General features: G+C 38.7%; 1 non-coding gene across 1 annotated transcript; it reads right to left on the minus strand.

Moving 5' to 3' along the window:
- Window positions 1-729: 729 nt before the first annotated feature.
- Window positions 730-831, minus strand: LOC127746856 (small nucleolar RNA R71). Its single transcript, XR_008008668.1, has one exon. It is a non-coding gene; the product is annotated as a small nucleolar RNA R71 (small nucleolar RNA).
- Window positions 832-16,337: the final 15,506 nt, after the last annotated feature.

Genomic DNA, 16,337 nt, shown 5'->3' on the forward strand with positions numbered 1-16,337 from the left:
CTTTCCTTATCTCCCCTTTTATCTTCCCGCATTATTTGCAGTTCTGTTCACTAACCCACTAACTTTTTGATAATTTGCACCACTCACATTAACTACCACTTTAACCATTATAATTTCTGCAATTTCTTTCTTGCTGTGAGCTGTGCTGGTTGTATGACAGGTAAAAGAAGTGGAGCTTTAACACCCTTTGATTCTGAACCTGAGAGGACTCTCCTTAGAAAAAGGAGAGAAGCAAGAGGCAAAAGAGTTGTTGGAGCAGAAGAAGAGGAGGAATTCTTTGAAACAATCATGGAGGATAACCATGAAGGAGAAGCTCATAACCATCCCAAAGATGACCATGTGAATCATGCTGAGCCAGGAAGAAGAGTTCTAGGATCTTACATCAACCCAGACCCAAGCAACTGTGGAAGCAGCATCCAAAAGCCAACCATACATGCTAACAACTTTGGGCTAAAACCCCAGCTCATCACCCTTGTTCAGAACAACTGTTCATTCGGAGGAAGTGCCCAAGAAGGCCCAAATCAACATTTAACCACCTTCCTAAGAATATGTAACACTGTGAAGTCTAATGGCATCCACCCAGATGTTTACAGAATTCTCTTGTTCCTCTTTTCACTCAGGGACAAGGCGTCTAAATGGTTGGAATCTTTCCCAAAGGAGAGTTTAACAGTATGGGAAGATGTAGTGAAAAAATTCTTGGCAAGGTTCTATCATCCTCAAAGGATCAACAGGCTGAAAGCTGAGGTACAAACTTTTAGGCAACAAGATGGTGAGACTCTCTACGAAGCGTGGGAGAGGTTTAAGGATTTTACAAGAAGATGCCCACCGGACATGTTCAATGAATGGGTACAGCTGCATATTTTCTATGAGGGACTCTCGTATGAATCAAAGAAGGCAGTGGACCACTCATCCGAAGGATCCTTGAACAAGAAGAAGACCATTGAAGAAGCCATAGATGTCATTGAGACTGTAGCTGAGAATGACTACTTCTATACTTTTGAGAGGAGCAACCAATACTGATGCACAAGGAGTGCAGTGCTCTCATCCAACCACAGCTACCTATAAAAAAAAAAGACCTAGGGAGCTTCCACATCCCTTGTGCTATAGGCGAAACAAAGATTGAGAAAGGGCTTTGTGACTTGGGAGCAAGCATCAACTTAATGCCCCTCTCCCTCATGAAGAAGCTCCAAATCAATGAACTAACTCCTACTGATGTAATTATCAGATTGGCTGACAAAACTCAAAAACAGGCAATAAGAGTAGTTGAAAATGTGCTGCTGAAGGTTGGGAGCTACTATCTTCCCACAGACTTTGTTATCCTAGAGATGGAAGAAAGTCATATCCATCTAATCATCTTAGGGAGGCCATTCTTAGCCACTGCTAGGGCATTTATAGATGTGGAACGGGGAGAGCTAATCTTAAGGATACATGATGAACAACTCACCTTCAATGTCTTCAAATCATGGCAAGAAGCAAGTCAAGAAAATAAAGAATCAAGAGAAGAGCATAATGAAGCACTGATGCAAGAAACAAGCAGTGAAGCACAAACAACACAATTGGAAACCTCATTGGTTGGAAAGCCATATGTTCAGGAAGAACCACATTCAAAGGTAACTCAAAGGGAGCTGAGCCCACTAGAGTCATGCAAAGCTAGCAACAAGGATCCCTTAGAGAAAGAATCTATAGAAAGCAAGACAGCATCAAGAGAAACAAGGAGGAAAGTACCCAGAAGATGGAGAAACAAGAAGATCCCTACAGAGGATTTCTCCCTAGGAGATGAAGTGATCTCTGCTCACTATCCAACCATCCCACCTCATCTTCCTACCATCCCATCTCAGCCACCTCAAGTGTACATCATCAACAAAGTCTTATCCTTGGAACATGTGGAGCTTCTCAACAAAGCCACTGGAGACAAACACACTGTAAGAGGGGAGGATTTGAAGCACCACCAACCACCCTGACAAGGGTCAACCGTCAAGCTAATGACGTTAAAGAAGCGCTTCATGGGAGGCAACCCACGATTCTTATCCCTTCTTTTAAATTCTTTAGTGTTAGTTAATAAAGTAAGATCATGAATTTCAAAACAACTTTGAAAACCTTTAACAGAACCCTTATATGCAACATATAGTGAACAACAAGTTTGGTGTTCAAGGCACATTAAGATACTATAGTAGTAAAAAAAAATTTTTTTTTTACGGTAGTTAGTTCATATTTTAAATCTTCCCACCAAAAATTCTATTAACTTTTTGTATTCCTTTTGTCTTGTATAGGAAATGAGAAAAGGGGGATTGGAGTAGATTGATGGAACAACCAATTGAAGGAGGTTCGGCCACTTCAGTTAGGGGGGTTATACACTTGTCTTCAAGGAGAACCCCTTGGAAAATGTTGCCATGCAAGGATGAAAAAGGGTCATCTTGGAAACCGAAGCAATCAGTTCATAAATATGATGATCCTTGTGCTCACCTTGTGCCAAACCCCAACCGTCCACTATCAAAACCGTACTTTTGATCTACACCCTTCAAGCACTCACTACTCTTCTATATAACCCTTTTCACCCAATAACTTTCCATTCCAATTTATCACCTTCAAAATACACACCATACATTTCCTCTTCCTCTAAAGAGTCATACACACTCTCATAAGCATCATCTTGTGAATCACAAACCAATTCTCACTTATGGCATCATCAAGCTCTAAGAAGCAAAAGAGGAAGGAACCAGTGGAGAGCATTCCTTTTGATGGAGGGAGATTCAAAATGGCCTTCCATGAGCTCGAGTTTGAACGAATATAGAACAAAAAGATACTGCCTGAGTTGACATTCCAGTTCAATGAAGATGAATGTCCACAAATTCGAGAGAAGATTGAGCAAAAGAGTTGGCAAAAGCTCACCAATTCAGAAACAAGGATTAATGCAACCCTCATCAAGGAATTCTATGCAAATGTGGTTAGAGAAGACAAGACCATGGCCCCCATCTTCAAGAGCTACGTAAGAGGAACAGAGGTGGATTTCAGCCCCAATGCCATAACAAAGGCTCTCCAGCAGAAATCACCACATTTTGTTGAGCTCGGGTACCAAGAAAGAATGAACAATGGCCCCGACAATGATGAACTGGAAGAAATTGTAGGTGACATATGTATTGTGGGATCTGACTGGGAAAGGTATTCGGATAAGAGGCCCCGGTTCATCAGGAGAGGAGACCTCATCCCGGAAGCCAAGGGATGGTTTGAGCTTGTGAGACGATCTATCCTCCCAGCTGCAAACAATTCTGAGGTCAACATCGCTAGAGCTACTATGGTACATTGCTTAATAAGGGGTGGAGGCATCAATGTGCACGAAATCATAGCTGAGGGAATTCAAGAGTCAGTAGAGAAGAGTGATTCGGGTGCTAGACTTTGGTACCCCAGCACCATCCTTAGATTATGCATTAAAGCCAAGGTAGTCTTTGAAGACAGCAATCCAACTTGGGTAGGTCTTGGGAGATCACTTACACTCCAACGCATAACCCATGTGACTCCAGCTCAATAGCAGAAAAGACCCTATCTAAGGAAGAGGACATCAAAATAAGCACAAGAGGAAGAACCTATCCAAGAAGAAACCCAACCAACAGAACATCATCAAGAAGGGTATTATGACCCAACCAACATCAATTTGGGTCACATCCGAGGAGCCATTGACAATTTATCAAGAATATACATGAAGGACAAGAACAACAGTTGCAATTTCAATCTCAGAGAATGGATCGTCAAGAGGAAATGCTAACAAATTGGATGAATCAACAAACGGAATGGCAGAAACAACTAATGGAGCAGCAACAAGAGCACTACTCTCAGCTCACTCAAGCCATCAGTCAAGTGTCTAAAAGGCAAGAAAGCCAAGATAAATGCCTCCAGGAACTCAATCAACGCCAGATGACTCAGATGAAAGCATTCAATAAATTCAGTGTGCTCAATGAAGGAAGGCAACTGCATTGAGAAGAATTCAGCGTCAACACTCAGGCAAGGTTAAACTATATGACTGAGCATATGCATCACTTGCACCCCGACATCCCAAGTTATGAGGCAGTTCGCAAGAACTTAATAGAACAAGAAGAGGGGAAGGTGAAACAGTAAAAGGAAGCATTAAAGAAGAAGATGGAGGATGCCGGTTTCTGGAAAAAGTTGATGGGGAAGCGCAAGGGGAATGGAGACTCAAGTAATCAAGGAGAATCCCAAGGGAGCAAAAGAACATGAGCATACCAATAAGTGAAAGGTGGTGAAGTTCCTTCTTAGTTTACCTTTTTCAAAGCTTTAAATAAGAAAAATCATGTATGAAATAAAACATGCTTCCATGAGTAATTAGGACTTTCAATTCTGCATTTAAGTTTCGTTGCTTAGGTTAAGTGTGCTAGCTTAATGTCTTGATTGTTCACTTTCACCTTTCTTACATGTATGCTTGTCTCTTTAAGTTAATCAAAAAGAAAATGTTATGAAAAGAACAAGAGTGGAGTTATGTTGTGAAGTGCATTCTGAATGTTTGTGGTAGGATGATTAGTAAGCTAAGTTGGTTCACCAAAGAAGGAAAGAAAGCAACTATCTATCCTAAGTCCTTTACTTGAAACACATCCGTTGAGAATAGCTAAACAATAAGATCCCAATAAGAAAAGAGAAAGAGCAATAAAAGTGAAAAAGAAAGAAACATAATAAGAAGAGAAACAATGCTAGGCACCAAGGGTTTCAAAATTGAGGCATATATCTGTGGTGTTTATGTACAAGGGATATACTTGGATGAATAAGCTCTTAGGGGTGCCTTATCACTTGGTAACTTAGATTAACTAATCCGGGATTATCAGCTGAAAGTCCACTATCAAGAGTAACCTTTGCTACAAAACATTTAGTAACCCAAAGAGGTGCTGGACACCAAGGTCTCAAGAAATGAAAATAACAAACCATGTGCCTGTGGTGTCTTAACACCTAGCACCTTGAACCAACTGGTTCGGGAGTGTTGGCTGAAAGCTTATCATAAAGAGTCGCCCTCTTACAAAGCACTTAGCAAAAAGAAAAATAAACTTTGAAAAAGAAGGAAGGATCAATAAGAAAGAAGTCTCAAAGATGCAATCAAGAAAGTGACTAAGGATTTGATAAAGGCTTTAAACCTAAAGGGAAAGAACCTAAGTTGCTATGCATGAAACCCCATAAACCAGGAATGCTACTTCTATTTTATCTTCTTGTTCTTTCATTTCATTCTTCTTATGCTTCAGTACTTGCTTAGGGACAAGCAAGCTTTAAGTTTGGTGTTGTGATGCCAGGGCATCTAGGCCAGTTTCACTGACATTTTCTTTACTATTTTAGGGTAGTTTCATGCATTTTCTTAGTGAATAAGGCAAGTTTTGGATGAAAATAAACTCACACCTTGATTCAAGAAACTATTGTGAACTTTGCATGATTTCATGCGTATTTTGCTAGAATTGCATGATAAATTGATGATGCATAATCTCATGACTTTGGCTAGAGCTTTGATGCACTTTAATTGCTTGATTTCAGGGCAAAGGAAGCAAGGAAGAACCACATTAGTATTCACGTTAACCTAGTTAACGTGAACACTAACGTGGAATGGTAAAGCTTGCAACGTTAATGAGAAAAGTGATCACCAATAACGCCTGCGAAGCCATCCATAGCCCACGTTACTTGCCACGTCAACTAAGTTAACGTGGTAGTTAACGTAGAAGCAAAAGGGAACTCCAAGGTTAAGAGAAAACGTGAACACCACTAACGTTGGAGAATTTGACAATGATCCACGTTAAGAGTCACGTTAACTTAGTTAACGTGAACTCTAACGTGGAATAGGAAAACAAAAGCCAACATTAGTGACACTCACTTTTGTCACTAACGTTGGACCAACTAGCATTGGCTGCGTTAACTTTCACGTTAAGACCATTAACGTGAAAGTTAACGTGGAGTTGAGATCAAGGAGCCAACGTTAGTGACACTCACTTTTGTCACTAACGTTGGGAAATGACATCACTACTACATTAAGAGTCACGTTAACTTAGTTAACGTGAGTTCTAATGTAGAGAATTTGGGCATTTGGAGCGTTAGTGAAAAAGGTGAGTGTCACTAACGCTCTCGAAGGTGAAACACACCCATGGTAAGAGTCACGTTAGCTACACTAACGTGAACTCTAACGTAGGAACAAAAAGGCATCAAGCAACGTTAATGGGAAAAGTGATTCCCACTAACGTTCGCGAAGGGGTACAAGCCAGCGTTATTGGGAAAAGTGAGTCCCAATAACGTTGGCCAAAAATTGAAAAGGCAACGTTAGTGGTCACGTTAAAACCACTAACGTTGGATTTAACATGGATACATGAGGGTGGAACGAAAAAGTGAATGCCACTAACGTTCTCGAACCCACAATGGCACTCAACGTTAATCTCACTAAATACCCAAGCCTAATTCATATTTCTCTGCAAGCTGGGCCCACTAAAGATGAGAACTGCTTTAACTCAAGATCCAGAGCCCACATCCAAGACTTGAAGAACTCACTAGATGATCAAGAGGAGTAGTATATATTGGAGTAGTTTTGAACAATAGGGAAGCTTGGAACTTTTGGGAACTACTCTCTATAGATTTACTTTTCTGCACTTTTAGCATGGATTCTTCTTTTCTGCCATTTTTCATTTCTAGAGCTATGAACAACTAAACCCCTTTCATTGGGTTAGGGAGCTCTGTTGTAATTTGATGGATCAATTATAGTTTTCATTCTTCTTCTTCTTTTTTTTTTCTCTTGATCTTACTAGAAAGCTTTCGATCTTAATTCAATTGATTAGTTGTCTTGGAAAAGAAACTCTCCATAATTGGATCTTCTTTGAGCCTTGGAAAAGGGATGAGGAGATCATGCTAGAAATGCTTTCTCATGTTGGACCAAATAGGGGTCTGGGCGGATATATTGACATGTAATCCTCCCAAAACTTTGATTTGGAAATACATGTGGTATAATCAGTGACCACACTTCATCTCTTCCCATGAACAATTAAATCAAGGAATTGGGCAATTGTTCAAGCTTAGAGAGATTGGATTGCCAAGGAATTGGGATTCAATCACTTAAGATTGCCGAGGAGATCAATGAATGCATTGATTAAGGAAGAGATGAGAATAAACTTAATCTGGAGAATGCAACATCTCCTGAACCCAATGATTTCCCCATTTCTGATCTTACCCATTCTCTTTACTTTCTGCCATTTAATTTCATGCTCATTACCCCAAATACCCATTTAAGATTCTGCACTTTAATTTCTGTTATTTACTTTCCAGTCATTTAAATTTCTGCATCTCAATCTAAATTCTATTTAGCTCAACTAGCATAATTTTCTAACTAAAGTTGCTTGACCAATCAATCCTTGTGGGATTTGACCTCACTCTATTGTAAGTTTTACTTGACGACAATTCAGTATACTTGCCGAAGGAAAATTTGTTGAGAGACAAGTTTTCATGCATCAGAAACACATCCTATGAGACTAACTAAATAATAAGATCCCAATAAGAAAAGAAAAAGAGCAATAAAAAAGGAAGGGCACACAATAAGAAATAATTATAGGCACCAAGGGTTTAAGATGGAGGCATGTGTCTGTGGTGCTCATGTATAGGGGATATACTTGAATGAATAAGCTCTCAAGAGTGCCTTATCACTTGGTAACTTGGGTTAACTAACTCAGGATTATCAGCTGAAATTCCACTATCAAGAGTAACCCTTGCTACAGAACACTTAGTAACCCAAAGAGGTGCTGGACACCAAGGTCTCAAGAAAGAAAAATAACAAACCATGTGCCTGTGGTGTGCATGTATGGGGGAAAGAGACTTGAAGGAGTAAGTCCTTAGGGGTGTCTCAACACCTAGCACCTTGAACCAACTGGTTCGAGAGTGTTGACTGAAAACTTATCATAAAGAGTCGCCCTCTTACAGAGCATTTAGCCAAAGGAAGAATGTAATAAATCTTGAGAAAACAAAAGAAGGAAGGATCAATAACTAGGAAGTCTCAGGGGATGTAAACAAGCAAGTGTTCAAGGGTATGATAAAGGTTTGAAACCTGGTAAAGGAACGAACCTAAGTTGCTATGCATGAAACTCCATAAAACTAAGGATTTGACTTCCACAATAATGATTCATTCCTCTTGCCTTTTCATTCATCATTCATGTTTCAATACTTGCTTAGGGACAAGCAAGCTTTAAGTTTGGTGTTGTGATGTCAGGGCATCTAGGCCAGTTTCACTGACCTTTTCTTTATTGTTTTAGGGTAGTTTCATGCATTTTCTTAGGAAATAAGTAAGTTTTGGTAAAAGAACGCTTACATATTGATTTAGACAAATATTGTGAATTTTACATTATTTCATGAGAATTATGCAAGGAATGAATGTTAAATTGGATAATGCATGATTTCATGACTTGGATTAGAGCTTTGATGCACTTTATTTGTGTAATTTCAGGACAAAGGAAGCAAGGAAGAGCCACGTTAGCATCCACATTAACCTAGTTAACGTAGGTACTAACATGGAATAGGGATAAGCTTGCAGCGTTAATGAAAAAAGTGAATACGAGTAACGCCCTCGAAGCCATCATGAGCGACGTTAATTGCCACGTTAACTACGTTAACGTGGTAGTTAACGTGGAGACAAAAAAGGACTCCAATGTTAGTGGTAATTGTGAACACCACTAACGCTCTAAGATGTGGCAATGAACCACGTTAAGAGCCACGTAAACTAAGTTAACGTGGACTCTAACGTGGAAGAGAGGAACAATGCCAACGTTAGTGACACTCACCTTTGTCACTAACGTTGGATCAAGCTTGCATTCCCCACGTTAGTGGTCACGTTAAGACCACTAACGTGAAAGTTAACGTGGAGTTGAAATTGATGAGCCAACATTAGTGACACTCACCTTTGTCACTAACGTTGGGATGGAATTCATAACCACGTTAAGAGCCACGTTAACTTAGTTAACGTGAGCTCTAACGTGAGGACTAAGGGTACAAGGCAACGTTATTGGGAAAGGTGAGTCCCAATAACGCTTGCGAAGATGCGACATAACTACATTAAGAGCCATGTTAACTTAGTTAACGTGAGCTCTAACGTGAGGACTAGGGGCACAAGGCAACGTTATTGGGAAAGGTGAGTCCCAATAACGCTTGTGAAGATGAGACATAACTACATTAAGAGCCACGTTAACTTAGTTAATGTGAGCTCTAACGTGGGGGCTAGGGGCACAAGGCAACGTTATTGGGAAAGGTAAGTCCCAATAATGCTTGCGAAGGTTTGTATGGCAACATTAGTGGTCACGTTAGTACCACTAACGTTGGTGTTAACGTGGGCCATGTGGTGGGAACGTTAGTGAGAAAAGTGATTGCCACTAACGTTCTCGAACCTACAATGTCACTCAGCGTTAACGTCACTAACGCCCCAAGCCAAAGTTCATGCTTACATCACTTTCTCTCTGCAACTAAAGCTGAGCCCACTGAAGATTCTCAACTGCTACAACTTATGATCAAAGGCCCATATCCAAGACTTGCAGAATTGACTAGAAGACCAGGAAGAGTAGTATATATAGGAGTAGTTTTGAACTAGAAAAGAGATTGGCATATTGGAGAAAATTACACTCTGTATATTTTACTTTTCTGCAACTTCTAGAGTTAGAATGTATCTTTCTTCTTCTTCATTTCCATTTTCCAGAGCTATGAACAACTAAACCCCTTTCATTGGGTTAGGGAGTTCTGTTGTAATTTGATGGATCAATCATAGTTTTCATTATTCTTCTTCTTTCTTTTCTCTTGATCTTACTAGAAAGCTTTCGATCTTCATCTAATTGGATTGTTATCTTGGGAAAGAAACTCTCCATAATTGGATCTCCTCTGAGCCTTGGAAAAGGGATGAGGAGATCATGGTAGAAATACTTTCTCATGTTGGACCAAATTGGGGTTTGGATGGGTATAGTGACATATAACCCTACCATCACTTTGATTTGGAAATACATGTGGTATAATCAGTGACCATACATCATCTCTTCTCATGAGCAATTAAATCAAGGAATTGGGCAATTGTTCATGTTTAGAGAGATTGGATTGCCAAGGAATTGGGATTCAATCACTTAAGATTGCCAAGGAGATCAATGAATACATTGATTGAGGAAGAGATGAGAATGAACTTGATTCGGAGAATGCAATACCTCCTGAACCCAATGATTTTCCCATTTCTGATCTTACCTATTCTCTTTACTTTCTATCATTACTTTCATGCTAATCACCCCAATTCCCAATTTAATATTTTGAACTTTATTTTCTGTCATTTACTTTTCCGCCATTTAATTTTCTGTAATTCTACATCCATTTTCTGCTTAGCTCAACTAGAGCATTCTTCCAATTAAAATTGCTTGACCAATCAATCCCTGTGGGATTCGACCTCACTCTATTGTGAGTTTTTATTTGACGACAATTCGGTATACTTACCGAAGAAAATTTGTTGAGAGACAAATTCCCATGCATCAGAGACCCAAGAGAATATACTGCGGCTGTCGTCCAATGACTACATTGAACATCATGTAGACCGCTTGTGGTTGTTAGGCATGCAGATCTTGGCTAAGCGAGTAATAAAGATAATGGGTGATTTTCACGGGTCACCCCCTTCATTCTGACTTAATTGACTTAAGTACGAGAGTATATCTTGGAGAAGAAGTAGGCGTAAATTGAAAGAAAAACAATAGTACTTGCATTAATTCATGAAGAACAGCAGAGCTCCTCATCTTAATCTATGAGGTGTAGAAACTCCATCGTAGAAAATACATAAGAGAAGAAGGTCTAGGCATGGCCGAATGGCCAGCCTCCCCTAAACGTGCAAAATGATCTAAAGTGATCAAAAAGCTATTCCCCCAAAAGATCTCAAGTACAATAGTCAAAAGTGCTATTTATACTAAACTAGTAACCAAGGTTTACAGAAAATGAGTAGATAGTGCAGAAATCTACTTCCGGGGCCTACTTGGTGTGTGTTTGGGCTGAGCTTTGAAGCTTTCACGTGCATAAGCCATCCTTGGAGTTAAACGCCAGCTTGGGTGCCAGTTTGGGCGTTTAACTCCAGCTTTGGTGCCAGTTCCGGTGTTTTACACCAGAAAAGGGTCTCTGGTAGGCGTTTGGACGCCAGTTTGGGCCATCAAATCTCGGGTAAAGTATATACTATTAAACATTGCTGGAAAGCCCAAGATGTCTACTTTCCAACGCAATTAAGAACGTGCCAATTGCGTTTATATAGCTCCAGAAAACGCACTTCGAGTGCAGGAGGGTCAGAATCCAACAGCATCTGCAGTCCTTTCTCAACCTCTGAATAAGATTTTTGCTCAGGTCCCTCAATTTCAGCTAGAAAATATCTGAAATCATAGAAAAACACACAAAATCATAGTAAGTTCCAGAAATGTGATTTTTTCATAAAAACTAATAAAGATATGCTAAAAAGTAACTAAAACATACTAAAAACTACCTAAAAACAATGACAAAAAGCATATAAATTATCCACTCATCATATACGCGTGGGAGTGCGTTCTGCCAAAAATTTTACTAAGTCAAAAGGTACAGAATTTCACAATTTCAAACCCCAATCTTCCGACAGGCATAACTTCTCCATTTCAAATCATTTTTCACCCGTTCGTCAAGCCGTACAAACATCCCAGATCCAATTTTATTTCTAAGCAAGTTCGGCACAAATTGGGGATCCGGAGTCGAAGTTATGCTCCGTCAAAGTATGCCAAAAAATCACATTTTCATACAAAACACAAAGTGCTATTTTCAAAACAAACCAATTCCAACCCTTTTCAAAATCAACCAAAATATGCCAAAAATCAACCTCAAGCCTCCTCAACTCACACATTAACATTTTTATCAAATTCACAAACCACCATCCCACTATTTTAACCCATCTTAATCGAATAACTCAATTTCAAACACATTATCATGTCATATATTCTTCCATATCAAAATTTCCAACAACACCATTTCCACTCAACCATCATTATATACAATCAATACCATCCTCAGCATCAACATGGTTTCACCCACAATTCAACCTCAACCAATCATCAAGCATATATCAAGACATGCATATCTGTCATGCATCATACAATCAAAACATCAATATTCATAATCACATTTATGATCACACAATTTATTTCAACCATTCAACAACATCAACAATTCAAATCCTATTTTAGGGCCTCTAGCCTAAGTTTTCACACTACATTACATTTTAGATACAAGAAATCGAGACCATACCTTAGCCGATTTCTGCACTCAACCCGGAGCACTTCCAAATCACTTTTCAACAAGCTCTCAAGGTTTCAACACCTCCAAGAATAGATTTTTAACACACCAAAGCCCTTTTCCAAGCTTTCCAAAACCTCAATCAAGCTTCAATATTCACATACACACTACCTAAGCCACAATTATCACATCCACGCACAATAACTCAATACCCAAACATCATAAACAAAAAAATTTCACTAAGGTTGAGAATCTTACCACACCCAAGGATCAGGGAGACAAGATTAAGCCTCTCCTTCAAGCTAGTTGGGTCCTATAACATCAAAGAGCCCAAAATCTTAACACTTTTCATCCAAAAATTTGAATTTAAGGCTGAGAAAAATGGACTAAAATCGTTGCTTACCTCAAGAACAAAGTAGTGGGTTTTGTAGAGCTCGTCGCAGTGAATGGATGGCCGCAAATGGTACGGCGATCGGAATTTCAGATCAAAAGTTATGGTAGTTTGAAGATCAAGCAAGGGTAGAACTTAGGAAGAGTGTTCTTCCCCTATCATTTCCCATTTTCAACGTGTGAGAGGGTTTAGGGAGGAGAGAGAGTTCTGTTTTTAGGGTTTTAGGTTTAGTTTGGTTGGGTCAAAGGCCCAATATGGGTCCTGTTGGTCCGGTTTGGCCCGTTCGGTCCAATCTTGGGCCGATTTCTATAAAATTTGTATCGAAATTCTTGTTTCAATCTCCTCTATCATATTAAGCCATAAAAATCATATTTTTGGCTTTCTAGAATAAATTCTAATTTATGGTTTAATTATTCATTAATTAACTGGGTTTTACATCTTGGATGATCAGAAAATAGTTCGCCTCGGGAGCAATAACTTGGAACTGGGCCTTTAGATTTGCAAATATTTTTTTTGTTCCCTCAGCCACAGATTCCTTGAGTTTTGCATATTTGCCCCAGGCCTTAATCAGCTCCTACACGAGGTTGAGCCTCTCCCCGATGACACGGGTGTAGCTCTCTAGTGCCTTCTTCCTCAAACCTTCCAACATAGCTGATGAATGGAAATTGTCTATCGGTAAAGAATTCCACAAATGGAATCTCGTTGCAAGTATAGTTCTAAACCAGCAAACAATTCCTCAATCAAAAATTTGTTTGTCACAAGTACAAATCTCAATAAAAATAAACCGAAGTATTCAAACCTCGGGTCATCTCTCAAGGAATTGCAGGGAAGTGTTCTTGTTATTGGTTAGGAAGTACATTTTGGGGTTTTTGGAATAAGAAACGTGAAAAGTAAATGGCAAAAGAAAACAAACTAACAACTAAGAAAGCTCTTAGCAAGTCATGAGAACTAGAAATCCTATCCTTATTATCCTTATCAATTGTGACAGGAATTGTTCATTGCTCCACTTAGTTAACCTCTAACTATGAAGGAAAGTCAAGTGGAGATAATCAGTTTGAGTCCACAAGTCCTAGTCAAATCCCTAGGAAAGACTAGCTTTAGTGGCATTCAAATTGACTAACAACTTCCAATTATAAATCAACAAGAGAGTTTGATAACTCAAGTGTCACTAATTACTCAACTCAAGCCAAGAGAAGAAAAATCTAAGCTATGACTAAAAGAGACATTTCATCAAACACATAAAAGGCAATAAAGGTAAACATCATAAATTGTAAGAATTAAAGGAAGCTACAACTACAAAAGCAAGAAATTAACAATAGAAAACCAAAGCAAATATAAGAAGACAAGGAAATCAAAAATTGTATTGAAAGGAAATGAAGACCTACAAAGGAATTCATAAACTATAACTAACAATACAAAGGAACTACAAGAGAAGTAGAATGCTACAACTATAAGAGAACAATTAAAGATGAAAAAGGAGAATTAAAGCAAAAGAGAAGAAGTAGATCTAGATCTAAACTAAAAACCCTAATCTAGAGAAAAGACAGAGCTTCTCTCTCTAGAAACTAACGAAAGCATGATCCCAAACTAAACTCTGTGCTAATGTGTGTTGATCCCCCTTTGAATTCTGCATGTAATAGGCTCAAAAATGAGTTGGATCTAGGCCTGGAAAGCCTAGAAATCACCCCCAGCAGATTCACTTTGAGTGGGTCACGTGCGAGCACCGACGCGTACGTATGGGTCACGCGTATGCATCGATGGCATTTTCTATCCACGCGTATGCATTATGTCACGCGTACGCGTCGCCATGCGACTTCACTTTCCATGCGTGCGTGTTTGCTGCGTGTGCGCGTCGATCTCAGCATCCCAAATCCTCGTTTCTTCATGGATTCTCCACTTTGCATGCTTTTCTCTTTGCTCCTTTGATCCACTCCTAGCCTTTTCAACCTGAAATCACTAACAAAAATATCAAGACATCTAGTGGGATCAAAGGTGAATTAAAATCAAACCATTAAGGGCCTAAAAAGCATGTTTTTACACTTAAGCACGAATTAAGAGAAAGTCATGAAACCATGCTATTTTATTGAATAAATATGAAAAAAGTGAATAAAATCCACCCAAATTAAGCACAAGATGTACCACGAAATAGTGGTGCATCAAATCTCCCCACACTTAAACTAAGCATGTCCTCATGCTAGAATCAAGAAAGAAACAAAGGGTATCAACATTTATTCAATGCAAACTTATTAAATGCAACCTATATGCATGCAATCTATTTAAAATGTAACTACTTGGTCAAAATAAATTAATTTCCAAGAGAACATATATAAGCACTAGGGCTAAAGCAATAGCAATCAAATCAAATCCACAATTGAATTGAGTTATTGAATATTTTTACAAACTTGTAAGAAAAGTGATGATTCTAGGTGAAAACATGTAATTGAGCAATCGAAACCTCATTGGATGTGTTATCCGCTCTAGTCGCTCAAGTGTATAGGGTTGATTCACTCAATTCTCCCCTAATCATGCTTTCCAAGATTTGTTTTTCATCTAACAATCAACAATTATTTCATGCATGCATACAATCATCATAAGGTCTTTTCATTGGTTGTAATGGGGATAGGGCCAAGGTGAGGATGCATATGGTCAAGTGAGCTTGAGATTTGAATCTTTGATTAGCTTAAGCTTCCCACCTAACCTATGACAACCTATACAAATTAAGTGCTAACCTAACTACCCATTCTTCACTTTATCACATGCTCATGCATTCTCTTTTTGATCATAACCCATATGCATTGTTATTACTACTTTGCTTTGGGGCATTTTTGTCCCCTTCTTATTGCTTTTCTTTTTCTTTTTCTTTTTTCTTTTTTTCTTTTCTTTTCTATATATTATATATATATATATATATTTTTCTTTTTTTCTCTTTTTTTTTCTTTTTGATGTGATTATATACAAATTTCAATACATATGGTTCAAACATTTAATCAACATATGAGTATGTACTCAATTCCCAATGTTTCCAACAAAGATACAACAATGTCCCAAGTTTTCTCACACTTGAATGATACACATGATAAACAAGATTTTGTATGTCGATATAGAATTCAATAATGAATACAATCATGAGTATAGTCTACTCGACACTCAAACCTTGCATCAAACAATTCTACAATCTACAATCGAGAGTATTAATCTCCCTAGTCGTCCTCCCTTGAAATTGCTAGAGAATGCATGTTATCGATTAGGAAGCTCTTGTTGTAATTGTTGAAGGTCGGTGCACTAATTCAAACTAACAAAGGTTAGGTGACAAGTAATCAATATTAAAAGACTTGGCCTAGGGTTAGCACTAGAAATTCTTTCACTATAGTTTCCTTCAATGATGATGACAATTAAGTCTTGCTCCACTTAGTCAACCTCTAGGTGTAGAGGAGAGTCAAGTGAAAGTGACTAGCTTGAGTCACAAGTCCTAGCTTCACCCTAAGGGAATCTAGCTTTAGTGTATTCCAAGCCAATTAGCAATCCTTAATTCTCAATCAACAATGGACATCCACTATTCAACTTTTCCTAATGGTCCAAACCCTAAGCCAAGTGAGAAACTTTTACTCCATAACTAGTGTTGGCATTTTATCAAACATATGATGAGCATTCATAAGAGGCATTAAGAAATTAGAATGAAGAA

This window comes from Arachis duranensis, chromosome 4, assembly GCF_000817695.3.
Source record: "Arachis duranensis cultivar V14167 chromosome 4, aradu.V14167.gnm2.J7QH, whole genome shotgun sequence".
Classification (NCBI taxonomy): domain Eukaryota; kingdom Viridiplantae; phylum Streptophyta; class Magnoliopsida; order Fabales; family Fabaceae; genus Arachis; species Arachis duranensis.